Genomic DNA, 21,916 nt, shown 5'->3' with positions numbered 1-21,916 from the left:
AAAACAATGGATTCACTAACCTAGATATTATTTAATCAGGAGGAAAAAAGAAAAACTGTAAGTCTGACACAGGATTTTTTTCAATCAATTCTGTCCAAATATGAATACATCTTACCTTGTAATATTACATATACAACTCACCTATGATTCATAGAATCATAGAATCATAGAATCGTAGAATCATAGGATCACAGAATCATAGAATTGGTTGGTTTGAAAGAAGCACTGAAGATTGCCTTGTTCCAACCCCCAGGAACACTTGTCACCAGACTAGACTGCTCAGAGTCATCCAGCCTGGCCTGCAGCACTTCCAGGGATGGGACAGATACAGCTTCTCTGTGAAACCTGTTCCAGTTACTCACCAATCTCAGAGTAAAGAATTTCTTCCTAAGATCTAATCTAAAAGTGCTCTTAGTTTAAATCCATTCCCCGTCATCCTGTCACCACATGCCCATGGAAATTGTCCCTGTCTTGTAGGCTCCATTCAGGTACTAAAACATCACAACTGGGTCGCCCAGAAACTTTCTCTTTTCCCAACTGAATAAAATTCTCCCAGCCTTTTTCATAAGAGTGGTGCTCCATCCCCCTAATTATCCTGGTGTCCCTCCTCTGTATTCCTATCTCAACCCATGAGCTTTTTGTCATGTTTTTCTGCCCTTTGGTCTTGATGAGGAGGTAATGACGGAACGGCTCGATGGGAACTGGCAGCCAGTCAAGGTCAACCCACCACAAGGTATTCAATGTACTATTAGTTAGAACTTTATAAAACATTTAACATAACACCACAGAAAAATCTAAATTACAAACTAGAAGGCTACAAAATTCAATACCATAAATTAAATGGATGAAAAAAAAGAAGTACAGCTCATAATCTGACAGAGAAAATGACATCCTATAGGAATGCCTCACCTTGGAATGCATGAAATCAGAGACTGTTTTTCTGCTGCCACAGAGAGCACAGCTACGGTTTCTATTTTATGTTAGTCCAAACTGAAGCAATATGAGAGTGAAGTAAATTTTTACAAAATGGGAAATCATACCAGGAAATTGGAACTCCAAAGAGAACATAAGAATCACAGCTAGAAAAAAGCTGAACATTTGTTCCCAGGTCAAGAGGGACCTGACTGGATAAAAAGAGAAATTCTAAGGACTTCAGTCACCCACCATAAGCACTCTACAACTACCTTCCAAGTTGATGTCAATACTTTAGCTGGTACAAAGGAAGATTGAAAAATCTACCAAAAGTAACAAAGTTGTAAAGCATACTTTATGAGAAACTGCAGAAGTTAGGTCTCCTTTATTTCTCAAACGGTAGGGTAAAACATTGTAAGTACCTAACAAAACTTTAAAAATCTCAACATATCATAAGTAATGTAAACATAATACCATCAAGCAGGAGCTGAAGCTGTTTAAAGTCAGTACAAAACTGATTACAGGTCATAACAGAATCTCCCTGACTGGCATTTGACATAAGACCCTTTCCTCTAATAACTGAATTCAAGTTCACAAAATTACTTTACTCTGCTACCATTCAGACTAGACGACCACATTTTCCAAGGTCTTAGATGCTGTAAATTTACAAAATTAGCCATATGTCAATGTGGGTAGCTTTAAGTTTTCAATCTAACATTTAGGGTCCCCAAAAAGTGGAATAATGTACTAAGAAAACAGATATTAATTTCAAGACATTTTTAAATAACCTTTTCTCAAAGATGTTACATGCAGCTTTGACAAAATATATCTTCAGGATTGGTTTTCTTACAAACTTAACACAGACTTTCACATACTAATTGTGTTCCATTTTATTTACCATTCTTTCTTATCTTAAAGCATAAAAAACTCCAAAGATCTTGTCTCTAGAAAGAGGTTGATTAAAATTCCAGTATAGAATATTGAACTCATTTTCTTTTCCTTTTTTTTTCCTCCCTTGCTATGGTTATTGCCCCCTGAAAAAAAGAGCAGTTAGAGTGAGCACTTGAAGGTGATAGTTTCTAGACCGGCAATATGCAGCGAGCAAGGACCTTGAAATGAGGGGGAAATGTGCTAGTTTCAGGCTGCTCTGAGAAAGAGTAGAGATGACCAAAACTCCTGAGGCTGCTAAGCTGCTGCTTGGAACCTCCTGTTGCTGAACAGAATCTGGCACCAGTAAACTGGCCAAAATACTAAAAGCAGATAAAATACATGGAGCTCATACAAAAAGAATGGCAGTTTAACCATATGCACCTTTAGATTCTGCCAAAGTATGAATGAGTCTTCTCTGCCCAGCAAATATTCACTGATTCTTAAAGAAAGCTTGACAGAATAAGGGTTTCTTTTATATGCTTTTAAATGTGTTTAAATTTACATCATAACCTAGGAGTGCAAGATAACTATTACAGGAACCTGGTGTTGGGCAAGCAGCTAAGTAAAAAGCTAATTTACAGCAACTCTCCCACAATAAGAGATAATGTACAAAATAAACCAGACTCTGCATGGTCTCAGGAGCTGAAAATAGAAATCTGACCAAAAAAAAAGCAGTTGCAGGTCAGATCTTTTCTGCTCAATTTCAACCATCTCCTAGACCCTTGCAGTTTCTTAGATGGATGATCTTCAAAGCTCTGCAAGGGCTTTAGAAGACAATGTTTTCATGGGCACAGCTTAAACAGATTTTTTTTTCCTGACTTCTTAGTTGATGGGGATATCATCTGGGAGTAATAATCATAGTATTGCTAAAACTAATAAATCAACTTTTATGAAGATATTTACATGAGTGATAATATTCAGAAGCACTACAAGATGAGATAGAGAATCAACACAGAAAAGGCTGCTTAAGTTGGTAGAAGATACTGTTTTTAAAGGCAATCCAGACTATGGTACAGATTACAGATAGAGAAGGGGAACAAAAGGTGAAAACTTTAATCCTTTACAAGAAAGTGATTGCAATACATTTTTAAGAACCAATAAACAACCCCCCCCCCCCCCCTCAAAAATACCTGGAAGGAGACCAAGTTTCATTTACAAGTCAATGAAGCCAAATTAAAAAAGGCAAAATGACAGGAGGCTCTTCATGCTTAAAATACTTCCCATGGTTCAAGGAGGTTCTTCCGAAAGCAGTCATCTCTGCCACTGGTTTAAAGCTGTACACACATCTGCTAATAAACTCAATGAGTAACAGGTCACTGGGCTGCACTTGATTGATATTCTTCACTCTCTCCTGCAAAAACTCCTCAGAAAAGATAATATGGCTGACATTTAAAGTATACACATACTGTGGTATTTGCTAAGGTTTTAAGCAGTTGTGAAGTCTCAAATTTTGAGGAGGTTGTTTTTGGGGTTTTTTCTGAATGCTTTATTAGCATAGAGAGGAAAAGCCAGATTCTGAGAACTTTTGAACACAATGTATTTCAGGCCTCACGTAGTATGCAATGGAAACCTGATTGCTTCAACATTTAAGTTCAGAGCTACATCTTTCCCTTTCTGCACAGCAGTCTAAAGGTCAGATGTTGAGATCTGCCCTTTAGACCGCTGTCTAAATGCTTTTCTCACTCTGGTACTTGGCTGTCACATCTAAGACTTGGAGCAGAGCCAGAGCTAAAGTTGGAAGACACTTTTCCTTCATGTGGCTTTGGATAGCTCTCCTGACAGAAGCAGGCAGTAGAAAGGTCAGATTTTTTTTCCAACACCATAGGCATTCAAAAAAGAATAGTCAGACACAGCTTTATTTATCTTCAGTGACTGTGAAGCTATTTCATGTAGCTTAGGAAGTATTTTCAATGTATTTAAAGAGAGCTTTCAATACAAAGATCTCTTAAACTTCACAAATGGTTATGCAGTATTGTAAAATGAAGCCTCATGAGACTAAAGTCTTTGAATTGTAAATCTGTAATGTCCAGGACCAGATTAATCATCAATGGGAAACAGGCAGGGATGCAAAGTTGGCTTCCCTAAGTGCGGAAAATGGGAGCTCCTGAACCATCTCCTTTCTCCAATTATATTTCTCCAAGAACAGGACCAGAACGAGTGTTAATTACAGTCACAGCTAATAGAGAAGTAGCATGTCATGAAGAAACAGGTTTGAGAGGGAAGGGAGAGAGAAAACAGATGTATACTGTGTCCATGAATTTTTAGACTTTTTTATGGGAGGGGGATAGATTTCATGCTATCATGAAAACAATCATTATTTTTCTCCAAACTACCCCTCAGAAATTGATCGTGCAATTTACCAGTTTTTTCCTTTTGTTCCCATTGTGTTTTTCTATTTTTTAAACACTCTTGATTCTAATATCTTCAATCTTCTTTGCTGTTTACTTATTCCAATTACTTTATTTCAGTTGATTCAAACAAAAGACTGTCATTGCAGCCTAGATCTAAAACACCTGTTTTAAAACTGCAGACTAAAAGAAAAAGCAATTTACAACCTTCTAAATCCAAGGAGAGATAGCATTTCATGTTCCCTGATAGTTATATAAGAATTTCAGAGAGTAACACTCAGGTATATAAACCTTCTGCTAATTTATAGTTCAGAACGGATTGAAAGAAAATTAAAACTTGAAGATTGTTCCTGGTTTACAATATTTTTTAAGTTCCGTTGGATTTCCTCTTTCAGCTGTAACTTAACAACATAGCATGATCACTTATAGGGAATGCAAGGACAGAGACATCTTGTGGTAGCAAGACATTTGCAAACAAATGCACTTTTGTATGCTGAAAATTCTCTTTTGATACATGAAATAAGGTAAGCATATTAAAACTTTTCAAAGTAATTTCAAAACAAAAAGTTTCAAATTAGAATACCAAAATGCTTCACTGATAAAAATGTTTATGATTTTGAAGAATTGTTTGGAGGTTTTCTTGACCATAGCAACATTGTTGATATTGTATGGCTGCTGAAAGAAAAACTGTCAAAGAAGACTCAGTTTTAATTTCAGTAAACACAAGCAGCTGCTATGAGTTCAAACTACCTGGAAAAGAAATTTAACCAAACAAATATAAGCAAAATCCTTGTCCCCTTACAGAGGGATACTGAAAAATCTCCCCAGTTGTGGGGAAATTAAATGGTACATCCAAACTGCAATAAGGAAAAGTCACGGCAGATGTCTCTTCCTGTGGTGGTCCCTAAAAAAAGACCTTAGAAGTAATGATTGATGTGACACAGGCATGTCAAGACAGTGAGGACTTTCCTCCTGTGGTCAGTTTTCATGCTGGACTTCCATCATTCAGTTTCTTCACCTTGAAAAGAAAGATAACTCTTATCACTTCCATTAAACATTTGGAGTTTCTGCCAGAAGCATTATCCTCTACTTTCAATACAAATGGGATCCAGAGCAAAATGAAAAATATATTTTTACTGTTGAGAGGCTTCAGAGAGGTTTATCACACAAAAAATGGCTACATTAAGAAAGGCATTATTATTACTGATCCATGTCAACATTAAATGCATTGGAAATGGCAATGATTACAGTATTTGTAAATTTTCAGCAGTCTAGATCAGTCTATCCTGTTGTTAAACAAATGCCATTGATCAATATTCTTTTAAATGAGAGAAAAATAAATAAATATTTTTTGAGGATTTAAAAACAAAATTAAGTCCTACAAAATATTGCCTAATACAGCATGACTGAGGGGTCATGAGGTTCAGGGTGATTAAACACTTCAGCTATGATTACAGATCAAGGTCAGACACCAGCTTTGGAAAAACGCCTCATGCCCCAAGCTGCAGCTTTTAACAGCAGCTGACAGTCTTATATGGGCATATTATCCTTCAGTTTACTGGCATAAAAACAGCCATACATGAGATGCTAATCACTACAAGCTACCATAAAAAAAGAGAGAACTCTCTCCAAAAATATTTGAAACAGATGTTGAGAGCAACACTAGGCATAGGTCTGTGTTGCCCTCTGGAATGTGAGAAAAACAAATATGCTAGTATTTTCAAGTAGAGAATTAAATTCCTCTGAGTGGATTTACCTCACTGCATCAGAACAAGATCTCTTGTGTGATACCAAATTAATGAAGAACAATTTTGTGTCTGAAATGCTAAATGAGTTTGCAGAGTCACAATTGAGATTGCTATTAACTGACCTGGAAGACATCACAGGCTGTTTTTGCCAGACGTCTAGGAAGTCAAGTTTATGGAAGAGAGAGCATTCAGTCCAGGAATTTGTTGCTCCTATTGCCATTACTTTTTCTTAATATTATATCCTGTCTTCTGAGACCAAAAATCTTGTCCTAAAGCAGATTTCCAAAGATTGCAGAGGAGGGAGAGAATAGATACAGACAGGATTACTCACTTGTGCTTTCACAAAATTGTACCACATCTATTTATAGCGTCTAAAATACTATTAAAAAATATTTGGCTAACCTTTAACCAGACACTTTTCATGTCATCAACTAGATAGCTTAATAGTTTTTACCAAATTGCCAATTATGAGTACAGCTTCAAGTCAGAACACATTGGTTTTTTTTAAATCAAATGTTACACCTTTTAAAAAGACTAAACTTAGTAAAAAGAAGGCAAGCATCCTGTCACTTACTTCATGCTGTATGCTGTGATAACAAGGAATAATGAAACATGAAAAAAGTTCTGAGATCCTTCATTGAAGAGATAAGTAGCAAGGAAATAAAGCCAAATTAAACTGCACTTGGCAACACAAGCAGTTTTGAAGTTATGTTTTCCTCTCTCACAATTGTTTTCTGCTAAACTACAGGCTTCACATTAATTGTAAACCAAAACAATGGTGCCTAGGAAAAATAATGAGTATAAAATTAGGAGAAAAATAAATGATTAATTAGGGGATTAGGGAAGTCAAAAGTTCCTGAGCACCTCTGGCTACCATTGCAGAGATGGTTGGTGACAATTAGCTCACCTGGCTTGTAGCCAAATAAATACAATTTCACCTAAATGGGATAAGAATAATGATGCTGCTGTTAGAAATAGAGAATTACTACTAGAATAGAATTACAGGCCTGTGAGTCTGAAAGCTCAGAACAGAGAATACAGTCCTGCAAGGGAGATAAAACAGTGACTGGTAACTCAGACATGTTGAGATACTGTAAAAAATGATGGAATTGGGCTTTGTACTTTCCTCCTGCAGAGATAATTAAGGAGAGGAAACTAGCTCACTACTTTTTCAAGGTGCCAGAATTACTTATTTGTGTAATAGAACACAAATAGAATAGTGTATATAGTGGAAGACAGTATAACCCAGATGAGATCTGGATGTGCACACCTGGACACAGGGATACACACACAGCCACTCAGCCTTCATCATGGGATGGTTGTGACCCATAAGTGACTCCCTGAGGGCATCTATAGTGTGAAATGGTCTCTAGCATCCCACTTTGCTCATGAAAATAATTATTTTCTTTGGCTTTAAGAAACAAAGCAGCTTCTTCAGGATGGTGGAAAGTGACCCAAAGAACAGAGACCCATTTACTGCTCTTTGAACCAGTGTCCTGGCACTGCCTGTGCTGCATGCCCCTTCAAACCACCTTGTGTCCCTCAAGCCTTTTGCCCTCCTTCTCCTACAAATGGTGAGTCTCTGCTTGTGAATCACATTCTAAATGACTGTATCTCAGATCAGCAGTCTCATTCCTACACTTGCAACAAGAGAAGTCCAGAGGGACTTAGCTCTTGCAGAAGCAAGATTTAAGACTAGATGGTCTGTGTTCTTTCACTACTCTCTTCTCTCCAAAAGAAATAATATTCACACTAACAGGCCAGCATATTTTTCAGATCAGCAGGGAGAATAGCATTATGCTGTGAGAACTGGACTTACAGGATTCAGAGGAAAGTCAACTTAAAAGGCTGTTCAATCAGAATTGATTACATTTACATTTTACTGTAGATAAGAAAAACCTCCTTTTATGTAATCTCTCAGAAATAACTAAAACATAAGGAAAAAAAAAACCTGAAAGAGCATAATAGGCCCATCCACATACTTCTGCAATGGTTATAGAGGAACACAAAGTTAACCTTGAAAAGAGCATATGGGTCTGCAGCTGGACCTATACTGAAAGAAAGCTTTCCAATCTCCTTTTTGCTGTCACAGGTATACTGCTGAATACAGAATATTTTAATTGAAAGTGCAACAATTATTCTGTGTCCTCATCTTTCTTAAGCACACCTAATAAAATATTTGCAGGGACTTCTTGAAGGGGAAGGAAAAAGCATCTGAAATATGATTATAGACCTCAGGAGTGTACTACCTAGCTAAGTATTAATTGTGCTAATTCTTCTTCAGAACTGGAGATCAGTTCAGAAAAAATAAACCTCTAGCATTTCAACAAATGCATACATGGAATATCAGAGCACTGTCATGACTGGAGCAAGTAAGAGAAAATGGAGGGAAAAAATGGTTCAGGCAAGAGAGAAAAGCAGAAGATATGAAGAATAAAGTGGTTAAAATAAACAATGCTGACATGAAAAAATACCTTCCCCCAAAGGTACTCATTGCTATTGGCTTTCAGGCAATGTGTCAATATTAAAAGTAACCTACCAATTCCTTTTTCTCCTCAAAGCAGTATTTTATCATTTATGCTGCAACTATTGTTTGCTAAGCTTTTCATTAAAATACTCTCCATTCAGGGTTGTGTTTCTTGTCACTAGACATCATCTATCACACTGTCTGGAAATCTTTGACTACTGAGGTGCTAAGCATTTAAAAAGTACAGAGCAAACTACAACCGTAAAAACTGAGAATCCCAATGTAAAAAGCAAATTTTTAAGAAATTGAAAGGATTTTTATGACATTTAAACCTTTTTTTTTCCCAAGTACTTAAGTTTTTGAGCCATTCCCATTATCTAGCAACACTTAAATACTAGTTTATGCCATGTGTCACTCCGAATTCCTTTTTAAAGTGTTTTGTAACCTTCAGTTGCTTAACATGTGCTTCTGCTTTGTAAAAAATTACCAAAGTGGAGCTAATTCTTAAGTCTTTCTGACAGACAGAATACCTGTATCAATCTGTATGCTTTTATAGGCCTTTTATAATCAAGAGCCTGTGTTTAACTGCTATTTAAAACTTAGAGTATTAAAAAGCATGATCTCATCATAGTAAGCACAATAGAGATAAACATCAAATTACAATCCCTCAATACATTAATTTAATTTTAAGTCAGGTAAACAAAGAGGACAAATGACTTGACTCTTCTCCCTTCTTATCTCAGAAACTGTTCACATTTTTCTTTTGTTCACATCTTTTCATTTGACATAACTGCTACATATTATATTTCATTTCATGAGGTAAACTATTGCACTGTACTACTCAAATTATTGCATCTAATTCACAAGACTTGAAATACCATGAATTATTCTAAATAATTTTTATGTTTTTTTAACTTCAAGAGCAAAGGTCTATGCCCTCAAGTATCCACACCTCCTGCTCTCAAGTAAACAAAAAAAGAGACATTTTTGGATAGAACTAGTTTTAAGGACAAAAAGAGAAAGCAAATAACCATCTCATAAATTCCAACATGAAACAGGACATGCCATTATGTCAGTCCTTTTGGCTACATTAGTTTTACACAATACCTAGGTATGTGGAGATGTTGCTGTAATCATGGAAGTTCAGACGTCTCTGCATCACAAGCCTGAGATCAAAAGCAACAGGACACACATGGAAAAGAACAAATGCTACAACCACATCTTGTATTTAGTCACAAGGTTTAGCTGGACTGAGTCAAAAGCAGCAAGGTGGGATCACACAGGCATGGGAAGCAAACAGACACAGGAAAAGCAAGCGGAGAGAGGGTGGCAGTCCTGAGGAGAACAGGAGAAAATATGCTGTGTAGCATTGCTATTGCTGCATTAAATATTTCTAATTGATCCTAAATCAAAAGATGTTGTCTAGGTTTACTAAAAAAGCAACATTAGTACATTCACCTTATTATCAAGCCCCTCTAAGCCATAATTACTTTGAAATCACTCTGCTATCTTTAATTTATATAAAACAAAATTTATATAAAACAAATTACAAATTTGTTACCAAAATGTATTAACCTGAGCAATATTCAAAGAGAAGTGCTCACATCATGATCAATGCTGAGCTAGTCATTACATCTGTTGGGCTTAGCTCAAATGTTTTGACAATTATATCAACATCTCCTAGAGTACAATATCATTGTTAACCACTGTAGACATTGTTCAAGGTTTGTACAAATTACCTCAGCAGCTGCTGGCATGTTTCACACCTGCTGCTCCCGAAGGAACAATAATTTCCTCTCCATTTTTAAAGGTTAGAAGACCAAAAGAGGCCTTTACATTCATCAGGTCAACCAGGGAATTTTCCACAATAGAATGATGCTACCAAAGGCTTCCTCCTTAATGGCTAACATCAAGGAAATCATTAAGAACAAACTTGAAAAGTTAAAATGTTATGACAAGTAACACCAACAACATAATGAAAACCAATCCATTTTTCCCATTTTCAGATCTCTTAGCAAAAAACAAGCTGCCAGATGCCTTGTTCACTATTCTGTCCTCCAAGCAGCAAGTAGCAAGCACAATCAGTTTTCAGATGAAAGAAAGCCTTGTGTTAGTTCACAGATACATGGGCAGTATCTCAGATTCACATGCATTACAGCTGAATGGAGGAAGCTGCAGTTTTCATGTCAAGCAGGAGAGCAGACCAAAACCACTCAGCTAAAGCACATAAATCATGTAGATTGAGTGTACCTTCAGCAAGTTCGCAGATGAAAATTAGTTGGGTGGAGGAGTTGATCTGCTGGATTGTAGCAAAGACCTGCAGAAGGACCAGGACAGGCTGGACTGATCAACTGGATGAGATTGAACAAGTTCAAATGCAGAGTCCTGCACTGGGTCTCAACAACCTCATTCAGGGCTTCAGGCTGGGGCAAGAGTGGATGGAAAGCTACCCAGTGGTAAAGGATCTGAGAGTCTTAGCTGACAATTGGCAGGACATCAGCTAGCATATGCACAGGTGACCAAGAAAGCCAAGGGCATCCAGGCTTGTATCAGCAATAGTGTGGCCAGCAGGGCCAAGGGTAGTGGCCATCCCCCTGCACTGGGCACTGGTGAGGCCACACCTTGAGCCCTGTGTTGTGTCTCAGTCACCTCACAACAAGGAAGACACTGAGGTGCTGGAGTGAGTCCAGAAAAGGGCAACAGAGCTGGGGAAGGGTCTGGAGCACAAACCTCTCCACACTCTCTATACAAATATATCAAGGGAGGTTATAATGAGGGCTCAGGTTCTTCTTCCAAGCAGAAAGTGACAGCACGAGAAGAAATGGCCTCAAGTTGCATGAGGGGAGGTTTAGACTGGATGGAAAATTTCTTCATCAAAAGAAATCTTCATTTTCATGGTTGTCAAGCTCTGGAACAAGCTTCCCAGGGAAGTGGCTGAGTCCTCATCCCTGGAGGCATTTAAAATTTGTGTAGGTGTGTCACTTAAAGGCATGGTCTAGTGGTGCAGTGTTAGGTGTGCAGCTGGACTTGATCCGAAATGTGTTCTCCAACCTAAATGATTTTGTGATTGTCTTACAAAAAAACACAGAAGCATTAATAAATGCTAAAATTTGAAAAATTACTGAAAAATTGACTCATAATCCAGATGAATTAAAAAAAAAACATTTCTAGTGGCTTCCACATTTTTCACAAAATGAATGCAGAGACATTGGAAATACCTCACTACATTTGAAAAGGATTAATTAATAAAAATCATTATTTTATATGCCCTAATACTTGTTAAAAATCCTGCACTGAATACTGAAAATCTATTATACAAATGTTTGAAATGACAAAGCATGCATAATACTGCAGTAAAAATATGCCTGTCATCTAAAAACTTCAAGGCCTTCTCATGGCTGCTTGGATTTTCACAGCAGTGAATCATTTACATTCTCCAAAACCAAAAGCCGAAGATTTTCCCTTTGCAGCTAAGAGCTCTGACAGGTATAATTTAATCATACCACTCAGCCCGTGACAGAGAGCAGAACAAATCTGACCAGTTCCAGTACAGAAATGTTCATGATGACCAGGCAATGTTCAGGCTGAGTAATAATTCAGATGAAAAATACAATTCCCTAATGGAACTATTTCAAATATGAAGGTGAAAGGTATTGTAAGAGAGCATATAAATGTCATGGCTTCTTACTCCTTCAGATAAGCACCTTTTATTTCAAGCAATGATCATCCAAGTAATTTAACAGTTAACATAAAAGTAATGTTCTTTGAATCAAAGTTCTGGCAAATATAGCTGTTTCTTCATCCTCTGATATGGTCAGCTATGGGAACAGTAGTGCCTTTAGGAAATGTGAGTATTGCAAAACAGAGGATGATAATAGCACAGATATTGTTACCATAAAGCCACACAACAGTTTCAACTTGTTTCCATTTTCTCAATACATAAGTCAATTAAATTGATTTTACTGGAGTCAGGGAATATTAGTAATTGTCGTGTTAGAAGAATAGCACCATGAAGATAACACCAATATGATGTGGCTGTACCGACACTAGCAATGAAACACCATCTCACAGCAGCTCCTATTGTTCTTCTATTTTGTTCTTGGGGTTTCATAATTTAATCCATTTTTTTATTTTTTTCTCTCCTTATGGCAAAATACTGTGTCAATACAGTTCTCTGGAAACCATGAACTTTCAATGACTTCAAAATCACCAACATATTTCTTAATCTCTGACTTTTATCATGATGAGAAAAGTCTTGTATCAATATATATCAATGAGAAAAGCAATTATTCAAAAAATTACTTGCAGCTTCATAAGTCTGAGAATAACCAACCTGGATTTTGCTTTGGAGACATCTCAACAGGACATCAAAATGCATCATTTTCCCTTCTATCAGAAAACATATCGTTACAAGAGGGCAGAGTTAAATGCTGGCTAAAAACCTCCAGAACTTACTGGGATAGCTTCCTTGGGACAGGTGAAGGACCAGATCACATGACACAGTGTTCACCCTTAGAGTAACAGGGGCATACCTTAATTTTTCCCAGACAAGAGAGAAAAGAGAATAAAAAACCCAGTCCCTTGTGGAGATCTAGATGTATGTGGTATTTGATATAGCAGGGGCTTAATGAGACATTCAAAATTTTGCAGCAGAAAGGATTGCTGCTATTAACAAACAACATTTGAAAAAGCATAAGGTTATGCATTAATTTGGGGTTTTTTTCAGAGCAAGATTACTATTCCCTAGTGCAGCTTCTACTGTGGTCAGTTTAGTGCAATAAAATTACAGACTGGTTATCAGCAGATTTCTCTTCTACATGCACTGAATCTTAAACAGAAGAAACCAGATGTCTAAGAACACAATACAGAAATGCCATGGGCTTTGTAAAAGACATTATATCTGTGAAAATCTTCCCTCTGATCACAAAACATGTAAGTTGTGGCTGCTGAAATGTTACCTAGATCTAACAGGTAATTTTTCTAAACTCAGCAAAGTATCAGCTCCAGTTTGATCAGATTATATAAATTTTATTTTCTTCTTTTGAATGCATATGGTCTTAGTGCTACTGTTAGTAGCACAAAGTGATATTCACTCAGTGAATATCACTAACTGACACTGCTTACTGCTACTGTTCTCTGAAGTGCAATGCATAGTGACACAGGTTGTATTTCCTGCTGATACACACACGAACTTCCTAAATTTTCATGAAGTGCACATCCCAGTGAGCCATTTTAACAATTGTAAAAGTGAAGAACAAAATAATAATCAATAGCTGCTTCGGTGAGAAACCACCAAAATTGTTATTACCACTGCTACATGGCATCTATGATACCAGAAAGAATACAAGAATTACATATGCATCAGGAAGAAATCTTGCAGCACTTCAGCACCAAGACAAAATAGTCATCCTGACTAATACATGTAGATTCTTGCATGTCAATCTATCATTGAAATTACTCTTGAATTGTTAACAAATCCATCTTTCGAACAATCATCTGTGCTAAATAAACACTACATTTATATCTAACGGGAATTTTCATTCTACCTCTTGCAAGAGATTTAATGCATTCACATTATTAATGATTCATACACTTTCCCTCAGATTTCACTCCTTGTGCTGCTGAAGATCTTTTTTTTAAATTAGTTCTTCTGTGACAGATATCTATGCATCACTTTAAAGAAACATTTACGCAGGGCATTGTCATCAGCATATTCGGAAAATATTTTAAATATTTAAGAGATTATTTCTAATGCAACAAAGAACATCAGAATAATAAATGAAGAAATACAGCATTGAAACCAAGGCTTACTTTTGCATTATTAGAAAGAAACTCCAGTCCATGCATTCTTGATATTTTCAGATGTTCTAAACCCAGTTTTATAGAAGTTATTACATACCTTTAGTCCTAAAAAGACTGGAATCCTTACACACTTCTGGTTTCAGCATCTTTAGACCATAGGTTTCCTGAGGAAATGGGAAAGTGAATGATAAAACAAACTTCCAGTTCCTTGAACAGTAGAGCATAACTTTGGAAATTTAGTTTAAGAACCTGCTCCACTCATCTGTTACATGGCCATAAGCAAGTCAGGTAGCTTCCATGCACCAAATTTTTCCCTTACTCTGATGAGTTTAAAAGTCAAGAAAATGGAGACTGTGTAAACAATACCAGGAGGAAGATAAATACAAGGCATGCACTGCCTAAGGAAAGTATTAGTACCAAATCAACACCTGAATCCCCATGGAAAAGCTTTTTAAAAAGCTCTAATAAAAAACTTAAAAAAACCTAGACATCACTCCTTTTTTTAAGATCTCCTGAAAACATATAATTAGAAAATTAAGGATACAAAATAACTTCTTTAACCAGTAGTAACTTCGACCTAGAAAAATAATACTGTAATTACTTCAAGTTAAGAGGTATACACCTGGAACCTTTTTGTTCTTAAATTTTTTATCTTGCTGTGTAAGAATGAAAATGAAATTTAGCATAATCATACAGAGATGTACTGGAGGAAAGCATTAATGTTTGAGTGCCCCAAGGAAAGCTTTCCATCTGACTGTATCGTCAGAACGGAGTTAATGTTCACCTACAAATCTATCAAAAGCATCCTATAGCAGTGCTCACGAGTTCTTTCTGTCTGGCTGGATTTTTAATTAAACAAAAACTTACAAGGAACTTCTTATCAGAGCCTTTTCTGGTTCTGTGCAACAATTGATTAGCATCCCTCCACTCTTACTTTGTAACAGTACCAGCAATCAATGAAAGCAATTATGCTCATAATAGAGTACACAGGGAAACACAAGATTTGATGACCCTTTAAAACTTCAGTTATCCCACTAGCTAAATAATATTGCTAAAACACTCCACCTATATTAATGATTTATACTGCTGACCAGTCCTACTGTGCTTAACCACTTGCTGCACTGATCAGACAGGCTACCTAGAGTTTCTGGCTTTTCACTCATTTTTGGATAACAGAACACGGCCTTCACAGTTTTTTGGTGGGTAACAACAGGTAGCATTGTGCTGTTTTTATCAGAACACCTCTTTCATTTTTAGCCATATAGAATAACATGAAAGCAATATTGATATTCCAATTGCACAAGACACAAACTTCATTTCTGGACAAGAAACACATTTTCCATCATCATTTAATTGTTAAGAAGTGGTTACACAGAAGGCAGCACAGAAATCTGTGTTCAGATAAAAGACCTGTGTCTACTCTACAGTGGACTTTACCACAAGTCTCAAAAGTGAGAGATATATTCAATACTTTCCATACATCATGAAGCTGTGAGAGGCACACAGCAGAGGCATTTAATTTAATGCAGACAATAGATCTTTGCCTAAAATAACTAAAACTTTGGCTTAATTTGCCTACCTATCTTCTCTCAGTGCCTTCCCCATGCCTTGAATGCCCAGACAAGCTCCCAGATTGCTGAAAAGATGAATTGGAATGGGTTTTAACCTGGCAGCCATCTGAGACGATCAGGACTCTTCATATATATTTGAATACGACTTTGAGCATCAAAGAAGGAATTGGCAGTTTACATGCAGGGTACACATAAAATTAATGTATATTTTAATCAATTCAAATCTACATAGCAATGCCTGTTAATCAGAATTTCAAAGTGTACACATTTGCATATTCCTTCAGGATCACCAAAAAAGGCATAAAAGTTGATTGTTTAAAGGTGCATTGTTGCTTGGAGTTAAATATAATACAGCGTAATGAAAATACAGTGCTTTTGATGAGCTAAGCATCATATAGCATCATATATAGCACTGAGTTTACTAATTACTGATAAAACCCATGGCCATCTTTGTCTGAACAGAATTTCACTAAATGATAATTGCAGAACTGCCACCTGAGGAGTTTTGAACTGACGTTTCTCAAAGTGGTTTGTAGTGTCATGATGACTTCATTTACTTGACACAACTTTTACCTTGTTCCAAAATGACCCTTAAAACGCATTTTAGTGCTAAAATTCCAGGTACAAAGTACTAGAAGAAAATGTGAAAAGTACTGTCTGCCCAAGGTCTTCTCTGGTAACAGAACCAAGGTGCCAGGAGCCCCATAGGTGGTTTGAAGACAGAATTTTCTTCAGTCCATTATCATATTATAGCCCTGTGCAAATTCACTCGAATTTACAATTAGATTACAATTTAATTTAGAATTAGTATTTTGTTGCCCACTTTCAGTTGCCCTTCATACAACAACTCTAAGGCAATCAAATTTGTGACTACACCATCAAAGTACAGACCAGTACTTTCTGGAATTACTTAAAAATAAGTGAAAATAACATAATGTAGCATGCCTTTTGGTTGTCTCTATAAATCACCTAGCAACAGAGTGACAGAGTGCTCCATAAAATATACATGTTAAACCTATTGGAGTAGAGAGCATAGCAAAGATGTTTACAGACAAACTGTTGTCACAATGGCTAAATTTGGATGTAATGCAGGCTGTGCACCTACCCCCTAGAAGTGTTTCAAAACCGCACTCATTTTTGGTCTCTTCTGAGTGGGGAAGAGCAAACTGTGTGGGAGTACTGTTAGCTTGGTATGGGTTAAATGTCTCCATTTTCATCTACTTAAAATAGTATTTTATCAGCCCCCAAAACCAATGTTTTATGTAATTTTTACACTAGCTACAAAATCTCAGAAACCATGAAAGCTTCTGACAGACTTCTGAAACTGAGAAGGCACTTAACAAAAATTACTGTCTAACTGGCTGTAGCAATTCATTTACTATTGGAGCTTAGAGCTGAAACACACATATATTGCATTACAATCGAGTGAGTCCCAAGCTGTTATAGAAGAGCTGTTACATGAAGAGCTATGAAGATACATTACAGCCTCTGGTGTCTAAACCACTGTGAAAAAAGCATTTCCTCAGGTCTCCAAGACCTTCAATAGAAAGCTTCCCTGAGTGCTGCAGACTCTCAAAGTCTATCTTCGTAAGACTGTCTACTATGGTTACAGAAACTGCCATAAATAAATTAAAATTCCTTCACTAATCATAGTCCTGCTAGGAAATAGCAAGAGGCCCTCACATGATCTCACACCATCAAGCAGGGATTTGATTAACTGAGCACCTGACCTCTGATGAGTGGTTTCATCAGCTCTTTTTGGAATACTGGAAAATTAAATAAAAGCATGCCATTCTGACTGTAAATTGGTATCTTCTTACAAAATAAGGTATTCTGATAAAAAACAACATTGGCCTCAGATTCTGACAATGAAAACTACAGAAATTGCAGGCTCATTAAGTGGCACTTAATCATCACACTTGAAGTTGCAAAAGGTAGGCAGATAAACATATCTTTTTTGAAAACAGAACAAAATCCCCCAAAATCCCACACTAACTTTGAATGAGCAAAAGTGCTTAAATGTTTTATTTTCCTCCAGATACAAGTAAAATCAGCAATCAAAATAATTTTGCAAAGCAAAACTAGACCTTACTCAGTGTTGACCACTGGCAGCCTCAGAGATAGTTGATTTCTGGGCATTTGCTTAAGCCATCTGAATCAGTGTTGAGCATTGCAGACCACACATGGAACATATTTCCCCATTTAAAACTCATATTTTTTAATTCAGAAAAAGAAAGACGGCAATTGGTTTTGTTCATTTTTCCTTTTTCTTTCCTGCATTTCTGGTTTTGCTTGTTGTCCTTGGTCACATATGTAAAAAACAGCCAGAAAAATAATCTGAAATTCTTTTAAAGCATGTTTATGTTTAACTAGGAAAGTTGAATTTTCCCTGATACAGTCCTCAGGTGGACTCATTTTGTCTTCATGAAAAAAGAAACACCTAAAAACCTGCATGTATTACATTGTCAGAAACTCTGCTACCTTTTATCATCATTTCCTAACAGGATTACAATGCTCTCAGCACCAGAGCTATTATGAACTCAGAAAGGTTACAGCAGATATCTACTGCATTTCCCACTGTTCATGAAAATCAGGCTGAGGTTCATGCAGCAGAAGGCTGAACAGTGCAGAGCACAGACCAGCTCTGGCCAGAAGAGAAGCAGACGTTGGGGAGCTGGAAACAGAAGGGTCAGGCAGCTCCAAGAGGGGTCAGGCAGCTTCACAAGTCTCATGGACTTCATCTCAGTAGAGAGACTATAAGTAAAGAACAGCACACAAAGAGCAATGTAAGAGAAAAATACTTGTGGAGTGCTTTGAAATCTAACCTAGGCACATTGATTGAAAAAGACAGCAACTCAATTTCTATTTTCTATGTGTACTTGCTGTCCTAATAATTTTGGAAACACTAACAAGATTGTAGACTCTGACTCTAGTATGAGATGAGTAAATTCCTTTTGTTTTCTTTCTAAATGTGCAGCAACAGGAAACTATTTCATCAGAGAATGCAATGAAACATCAGCAACTCACCATAATTGTTTTTTTTAGCATTTATAGTAACATTTTTGTGTGGGCTGCAGTTGGAAACACAAGCTTAGACAGGAACACAAATTTATGTCTAATTATTCCATTTTTTTACTTAGCTCACAATAGTGCTGGAATCATAACTGTAAGACTTCTATGGCAGCTTCACTTGTCATCACCCAACACTGAGTGAGATCCAGATGAAATCTAGGTTACCACAACTCTTCTTTCCCATTCCAAATCCAAGTCTTCACGAACTACTGACTGCTACATTAACTTATGCTCATGCGTCTTCTGACATGCCTTCACAAGAGACCTGGCAAAATGCAAGAGAGCACAGGCAGGGAAAGGTTAAGAAGAATGGGCAAATTCAGTATACCAACTTCCTGAATTTTTTTAAAACGTTTTCTCATTATATGAGATTATATGCTTCTATAATTAGAAATTCATAAATATTTAATCTTAACCTAAATTATGTATTTATTGAAATGTGGGTATTCTCAAATGTTCTTTCAGCTTATATGATGCACATTTTTGATTCCAGTGGAAAAAAGGCACTTGACATCATCAGGGTAACTCAACCTAGGGAAATATAAGGAAATTAGTATTCTAAAATGGCTCTTTGAAAGATGCATACACAATTACACTGAATACATTCTTATTACAATGTATTATTATTATATTACAATGAATAATTCTGAAAATTTCACTTATTATTATTATTATACCTTGTTTGATTCTATCTTTGAGACACAGTGACCTTTCAATATGTGATTTAGGTTAGCAGACAATGGGAACTTTGATAGTAGTTACTGAGAGACCCAAACAGATGCACCTCTTACAGAGCTCAGCCTACCCACTCATATAAGATCCTACCATGCCAGTTCAGTGAACTTATTTTTAGACAGATGAAACATTTGAATTGTATTATGAGGGTAGCATTGAAGTCATATAAATGAAAGCACATTCATAGTCTACTTTATTTTTCCTAATTGACTTCATATCTGCTGATGTCTGATGCTTTTTAGGTCAGTCTGCTGGATAAACAGCTGACAGCCTAAAGGACAAAATTTCTTACTGCAGATGAATTGAGGAGAACTCGTTCTCACGCGAGTATGAAGATGTCTGCACCAACTGAACTAGAATAAAAAAGCATTGCAGGAATGCAGAGATATTAATATTTCCTTTTCTCCCTTTATCCTTTCAAAGATTAGGATCAGAAAGAAAACACAGCAGTGAGACTTACCCTTTCTTTACACAGACCTTTTTTCAAGCTAGAAGGAGGCTGTGTTATGTAAAAACAAAGCCACCACCTTCTGAATTCTGCTCTGCTCCCAAGGGTTGTGGTAGGAAATAGAAGACATAACTACAGCAACATTCACCTCTGTTAGGGTATATTGCATTATACTAGAAAACCTTAAAAAAAAAAAGTATACTAAACTATTTTAAAATGCCAGTTTATCCAACTTATAATACTAAATTTATTATATCACTGAATCCTTCCATTCCATAAAGGTTTTTAATTTAACAAAGTAACTCCAGAGTGATGAAGAACCTTTCACAGGGAATGAACAGGCTGCCCAATGAATAAGAATACAAATAACCATTAGGAGTGAACTCCTCAAATGGGGGTGGGAATAAGCCTTAGAGGAGACAGCATCCAAGCTCCTCTGTCTGAAGCTGCTCAGGTTTACCACTCTCACATCTCTGCTTGTCCCTGCTTTTACTCATTTTAATATTCTCTGACTCCGAATGCACTTGTCAACTTTTAAAGAGCTGTCAACTGTAATTATTGATGATAGCTGGAAGGTGTATTGAACTCCTCTGAAACAAACTAATTAAGACCAATTCCACTGACTAGAAAGCATGAACTTTCCCCATCTGTTATTACTGCTCTCCTCCTTTAATTAGAAAAAAACCCATAAATGACTGAAGAGGGTATGTCAGTAGATCCACTATTTACTTTTTGGAGGATTGCAAGCCAGCATGAAGACTGTAATGAATATAAGGAGAAGGAATAAGAGAAATAAAGTGTATCATGTGTAGCAGTTACTCAATTATTCCAGAAAGATGAACAACTGAATTCTTATCTCAGTGTCATGAAATCTGATGTCCAGACTTTACATTCATGTCCAGGCTTCACCTTTTTTACATTATTAATCAAAACCCTGTAAGGCACATATGGCAATTAAGGACAGACAATCTTCTACTCTACATTAAAGAGATTATATGCACTGCTAAGAACCTTACTGCTAAAATGCTTGCAAAAGCCTCCTTATTTTCTACTAAATTTTGAATTAACACTGAAGAGTTACCAAGCCATGCTTGGTGAACAAGTGTGGCTTTGCAATTCAAGGCACTCATTACTGGCAAAGAAAGAACATTCAGAGAAGCAACTACCCTTAAAGAAAAGGACGTTTTGCTGTGTTTGCACTACACAGATATAGTTGCAGGTGTATGACAAGAAAGGTCTCTGAAACCACTCCAGACAAAAGAGACATGGACAGGCCCGTCACACAATACCCTGAAGTAGGAAGACTGTTCTAGATGAAAGCAGCTGAGAATCATTCACAATGGAACAACCACCTTCTAAACTGGCTAACATTCCTGTCCATGAATTCTCATAAAAATACTGAGTTTACCACCTATTCTTGAGAATACTACTTCTAAAAGCTAAACATAAACAGAAGGTTTCCAAGCATTTGAAAGAAAACAAAAGCCAAAACCTCCAAACCACAGCACGTATACATTCAACACAGCAAACTGACCTTACCTTTAACAGTAAGCAGGTCAAGTTACTAATTAGCATCAGCAAACTAGAACATTCTCAGGGTAAATACATTGGACTAGAAATAAAATCAACATGCCAAAATAATCAATAGCGGCTATTGGGGCCATAAAACAGATGGAAGAATAAACACCTGAGTTATCTTTCTAGGAAAGAGTCTATCACAATACTGAGATGTGTACTAAGGTAGTCTGGCTATGGGAAGCAAAAGGATTTTCTGTTCCATTCAAGGTCAACATCTATGACCAATTCATTGTGTGGGAGAAAACTGAAGCCGGAGTTAAGATTTTGTATCCAGCTGAAACCATGCAGGGAAGAAATCACAAGAG

The sequence above is a fragment of the Pseudopodoces humilis genome, chromosome 4 (genome assembly GCF_049639895.1).
Source record: "Pseudopodoces humilis isolate 2021_Gansu_Grassland_sample_001 chromosome 4, ASM4963989v1, whole genome shotgun sequence".
NCBI lineage: Eukaryota > Metazoa > Chordata > Aves > Passeriformes > Paridae > Pseudopodoces > Pseudopodoces humilis.
Note: the sequence above shows the minus strand (reverse complement) of the source record.